Here is a 6,000-nt window from a genome sequence, read left to right on the forward strand (position 1 = left end):
TTTTTTTAAAAAGTACAGGATTATTCGTATGTGACTTCTGGTTTCTGAGCCTTGAGGGTGCATTCTGTTCATGTTTCCAGGCTTTTCTCTGCAACTGTGAAGTCTAGAAATTAAGTTTATTTAAATGAAAATGGAGGTTTTCATGTAAGCACAGGATTGCAGGAGTAGAAGCTTTAAGAAGAACTCCGTATCATGACAAAATCATGTGGTGGTAGCACGTCACATGTGGTGACCCACAGTCCGCTGACAATGCACACGATGGGAAGTTCTGCCTCAAGTGGTCTGACAGTTGTTTTCGCAATCCCTGATTAGATCCTTGGTCCTATATAAGCTCATGGAGCATACCAGGAAGTGGCCAGGCAATAATGTGGATCATACCTAGGTTACATGACTGTCCTGCTTCTCTGTTTCTGTATTCACCTCAGCTGTGACTTGGACTCTGAACCCTGGAACCTTAACACTGACTCTGGTATCTTTTATTGACACTTGGCTGGATTCCTGACCGTCTCCAGTTTTGACCCTCAGTTTGATTCTTGATTCTTACCTCAGCTGCAGGTCCTGACTCCCAAGCTCCTGCCACTAGCTCCTGCCTGCCTTTGCCCAGGATCCATGCATCTTTGGAGAATTTGGGGGCTGATCTTATAAGATGCTTACAAATTGTTGAGTGGCCTTAACACCAGTTCAAATCAGTTGAAGATAAAGGCACTCAGAGGCTACCAGTGAAGCCCTCTGAACTCCAGTCCAGCAAAGTATTTAGGTCCTGATCCTGTAGATGTTTATTCACAGGCTCTACTTCATTCATGTCCACCCCATTGCAGTCTACCCCTTCTGAATAAACTTAAAAGGTGCGCACACATTCATGGGGTATGGCTACATTGCAATAACAAGCCTGCTTGGGTGCTGGAGCTGTGCAGCTGTGGCAGCATGGACTTCAGCACGGGCTAGCTGCCCGAGCAATTACCCAAGGTTCTGGGTGGGCTAGTACAGCCTGCGCTGAAGCCAGTAGTGCTGCGGCTTCGTTGCTCAGGTGCCCATACTAGCTGGATGAAAGCTAACTGGGACATGAGCTGCAGACACACCCTTAGATACTGTACAGAGGTGTCACAGTGAGGTCAGACTATGATGTACGCTGTTTACAGTACGTCCTTCGTTTTTTAATGCATCACAAAGTTTGAAACCAAACATTTTAAGTAGATTGTTAATAGAAAATTACAATGTCAAACCTATCGTGTTGTTGTTTCCCAGGAATATTTTTCCAACAGATGTGAACCTAAAAATTTGTAACACAGATTTTATTTTTCAGTCTTGTTGGTGTAAATGTAGCTTCATGTAGCTTTAGTATTGCTAAAATGCATTTTTAAATAAGATGGGTTTTCATAATCCTTTTAATATAAGAGAGATTTTTTTCAACCTAGTCAGCAGCTAATGTTTCCATCACCTGTAAATGAAGCAAACACATCTGTTGGCAAATTGCTTTATACAAGACTACAAAATTGTAGTCTATAGTCTCTGTATAAAAGCTATCAGTGTATCATTCAGTTCATCAATGTGCATAGCTGGGGTAGTTATTCAAGAAGCATATGCATGGGCTAATTGGATTTTCCATTTTGCATTACTTCATTGTTGAATACGTACAGGCTTAGAAGATTCAGGCTAATAAAACTGGCATAATGCTACATGTACATGATTACCTCTGTCTTGTCAATGACTTAATCCACCATCTATTACAATATTAAGCTGACTCTCATACTGCATTATTAGATACGCAAAATTAGAACTATATTTAAAGTTCTTTCCGGCTAGAAAATTGACCCAGATCTAGCCATTTCTAGATAGTGTGATAGAGCTCTGAAACTCTGTTGCTCCATGATGTCTGAACAGCTGTTAAGAAGGGGGTTACTTTGATAAAATTTTAAGTTACCCACTTTTTACTGCCTTCATATTAACAACAGTTAAGGTTTTGGGTTCTGTCACCACGGTTTTGGTTTTGCTTGTTACCACTGAGGAAAAATAGCATTTTAAAACACTGAGTAGTTCCTGGCTCCCAGTTCTGTGCTCAGACTACTAGATAATGCCTTTCTCCTGTTAGGTCAGCAATTCCCAGGCTTTTCTACAGGATATTTGATATTATAGGTTCATTCAGCCAATTTTTTTGGGACAATTTGTGCTAAACATACTGAATCACTTTCATTCACAGATAGTCATAATAATATTAACCCAGTCACTGATATTTAATAAATATTTTTGAAATCATATGCAACTTGAAGGACACAACAAGACTCAAATGCTTATAGTTTTTACCTATGGCTTTAAAAATTCAGATTGTACATCTTTATATTATGCTGTACCACCTTTCAGGCAGACAGCTCCTTAATCACATACAGCCCATGGTATATCAGACAGCAAATTGAATTCTGCACTTTCAAAGAGTCCTCACAACTCATCATACTGCTGAAGCTGCAGGAACAGTTGGCAGTAAGCCTTACAGAAAAATCTTTCACTTCTGTTATTCTCCTATGAAACTATGGCAATTTAGCATAGACTTGTACTAACAGCTCACATTTTATATACTTAAGAACTACAAAAATCAATGCTTGAGTAGATGGACAGATACTAAAGTGCCAGCAGTCTGAAAGGGAGGTTCCTTGTAAACCCACTTTATCATTCTGAATAAGCATCCCGAAGTCTGGAAGCTTTTGTGACTGTAAGCTCCCTAATGATGGAAATCTCATGAGAACACAGGATTTCTGAGACTTCCTGGTTTCAGAAAGAAAAGGAGTACTTGTGGTGCCTTAGAGACTAACAAATTTATTTGAGCATAAGCTTTCATGAGCTACAGCTCACTTCATCGGATGCATTCAGTGGAAAATACAGTGGGGAGATTTTATATACACAGAGAACATGAAACAATGGGTGGTGTTATACACACTGTAACAAGAATGATCAGGTAAGGTGAGTTATTACCGGCAGGAGAGCGGGGCGGAGGGGGGACCTTGTGTAGTGATAATCAAGGTGGGCCATTTCCAGCAGTTGACAAGAACGTGTGAGGAACAGTTGGGGGGGCGTGGAATAAACATGGGGAAATAGTTTTACTTTATGTAATGACGCATCCACTCCCAGTCTTTATTCAAGCCTAAGTTAATTGTATCCAGTTTACAAATTAATTCCAGTTCAGCAGTCTCTCGTTGGAGTCTGTTTTTGAAGTTTTTTTTGTTGAAGAATTGCCACTTTTAGGTCTGTAATTGAGTGACCAAAGAGATTGAAGTGTTCTCTGACTGGTTTTTGAATGTTATAATTCTTGATGTCTGATTTGTGTCCATTTATTCTTTTACGTAGAGACTGTCCAGTTCGGCCAATGTACGTGGCAGAGGGGCATTGCTGGCACATGATGGCATATATCACATTGGTAGATGTGCAGGTGAACGAGCCTCTGATAATGTGGCTGATGTGATTAGGCCCTATGATGGTGTCCCCTGAATAGATACATGGACACAGTTGGCGACGGGCTTTGTTTCAAGGATAGGTTCCCGGGTTAGTGTTTTTGTTGTGTGGTGTGTAGTTGCTGGTGAGTATTTGCTTCAGGTTGGGGGGCTGTCTGTAAGCAAGGACTGGCCTGTCTCTCAAGATCTGTGAGAGTGGTGGGTCATCCTTCAGGATAGGTTGTAGATCCTTGATGATGCGTTGGAGAGGTTTTAGTTGGGGGCTGAAGGTGGTTTCCCCCCAACTTCCCCCCGCTCTCCTGCTGGTAATAGCTCACCTTACCTGATCACTCTTGTTACAGTGTGTATGGTAACACCCATTGTTTCATGTTCTCTGTGTATATAAAATCTCCCCACTGTATTTTCCACTACATGTATCTGATGAAGTGAGCTGTAGCTCACGAAAGCTTATGCTCAAATAAATTGGTTAGTCTCTAAGGTGTCACAAGTACTCCTTTTCTTTTTGAGGATACAGACTAACAAGGCTGCTACTCTGATTCCTGATTTCAATCAGTCTGGAATACCATGTGAATAGCTTTTACTTCCTTGCAACGGGATTTTTACTTCTGTCCTCAGATAAAACCAAAAAGTGAAGGCAGCTGAACTCTCACAAAACACATTTTTTAACTTCCAAAAAGTTTGGTTTATGTTTAAGGGCAAAGATTCAGGTCAGTTCTTACTTCGTCTGATCCAGTTCACTAATCCCTAACTGGAGATGCTCACCGTGCTTTATTTCAGTGAATCAGCTCTCACAAAACAATCTTGGTGCAAACCCTTCACATTCATCCTCAGCCTCTCCCCTAACTGTACATCTCCCATGCTAACATTCTTGTCAGGCGATAAGGTGGAAGTCATAAATAGCTCTGAAACTGCAGTTGAAGACAATTTGTATGAATAGTACATTTAATTGCAATGAAATACATATGTTAAACGAATGTTATTAAGGTTATAAAGTCAAGCACTCCAAAGTGAGGGAATGCCACATATAAGTCTGCCCATGCAAGTTTAACTAGGCTTCCTTTTGTGCATGCATGATGCTACAGGCTTTAATTGTGTGATCACATTCTCTTTTTTTTCCACAGGACCCATGCTTCATTCGGTGCACAGGATGGATGATGCTCACCAAATGAGCAGCTATTCAATATTTTGTTTTCTCTTCATTGTTCAGTGTGAGCCCCAGACTTTATTTACTGCATGGTGCCCAAGCCCTGCTCTGAAGACAGATTTATTAATTCCCTCATAGGCTTTTCTATGGCATTCATCATTATAGTATCTGAATGCTTCATAAACATTAATTAATACATCTTCACAACACCCCTATGCGATGAGGCGTATTATCAGCCCCATTTCACAGATGAGGGAACTGAGGCACAGAAAAACTGAGTTGAAAAGTTTTTCCACTAATTTTGGGTGCCCAATATGAGATGACCAGAGTACCTAGCATTATATAGACGTGTTACATTCAAAATGCAGCTCCCAATGACTTCAGTTGCAGCTGTGAGTGCCCAGCCTTTCTGCAATCTGGACCTCAAGATATCAGAATGGGCACCAAGAAAATGAAGAACACATAAATAGTGGCCACGTGTGAAAAGACTGGATTAATCACCTAGGAACTCTGTGGCAGAGGCAGGGATAGATCCAAATCTCCAGGGTAGCATGCAAATGCCTTAACCGTAAGACGGTCCTTTCTCTTCCTGCAGTTCCCTGCTTCATTCACTACCTTCCAACATCTGCAACAACTGAAGCAAGGGTCCTGCAGACACCAGCCTCCTTCAGTCCACACAACCCTGATTCTTCCCCAGAGCACAGTCCAGTCTATGCGTTGAATCAGGGAGGGGGCCCGTGGAGAAACAGTATGTGAACCTGTAATTAAAAACTCTCATAATGGGGCCATATTAAGGTTTCATAGGCAACATTAATTTTCTAATTTCTGAGAGTGTGATCTTGCAATTTTAATAATGTGCTTTTAACATATCTTGTGTGTGTAATTTCCTGTAAAAATGAAAAAACAGAAATTGCTTCATGTGGCATTGTATTGACTCCCAGATGGGTTGTTGGTAGAGGTGAGCAATTGATTTTTTGGTTGAGGTGGGCCAAACTGAAAAATCTGGGGAAAAAATAGTGTATTTTGAACTGAAACTGATTTTTTGTTTGTTTTTCTCACCAAAACAACAGCAACACACACTGAAAGAAATAGTTTTGGATTGAAAAACACTCAGAATGAAATAACCACTAATATGAACAAAAAAATGAAAAAAAAGTTTGATTTCCAGGATGGTTTTCAATATGAAACCAAACATTTTTGGCTTTTTGTTTGTTTAGATTCTGGGTGTTTTCTACCCTTCTTTAAAAATAAATATAGGGAAATTTCAAAACAAAACATTATTTGAAAATAAACAGTTGAATGATTTTGTTTCTAAATGGCCAAAACAAAATTAACCTTTTAAAAATATATAATCAATTTTTGGGCAAAACTCTTTACCAAATTCAACTGAAATTCACAAATAGCTTCAGTGCCCTG

The 6,000-nt window shown here is 40.1% G+C and overlaps 1 long non-coding RNA gene across 1 annotated transcript in view; it reads left to right on the top strand.

Moving 5' to 3' along the window:
- The window catches only part of LOC142073494 (uncharacterized), a 167,806-nt gene extending 162,239 nt beyond the window's left edge, over positions 1-5,567 (top strand). Inside the window, exon 5 of the long non-coding RNA XR_012670380.1 lies at positions 4,562-5,567. This is a non-coding gene — a long non-coding RNA (uncharacterized LOC142073494). The remainder of the gene's footprint in view (positions 1-4,561) is intronic.
- Positions 5,568-6,000: the final 433 nt, after the last annotated feature.

This window comes from Caretta caretta, chromosome 10, assembly GCF_965140235.1.
Source record: "Caretta caretta isolate rCarCar2 chromosome 10, rCarCar1.hap1, whole genome shotgun sequence".
NCBI lineage: Eukaryota > Metazoa > Chordata > Testudines > Cheloniidae > Caretta > Caretta caretta.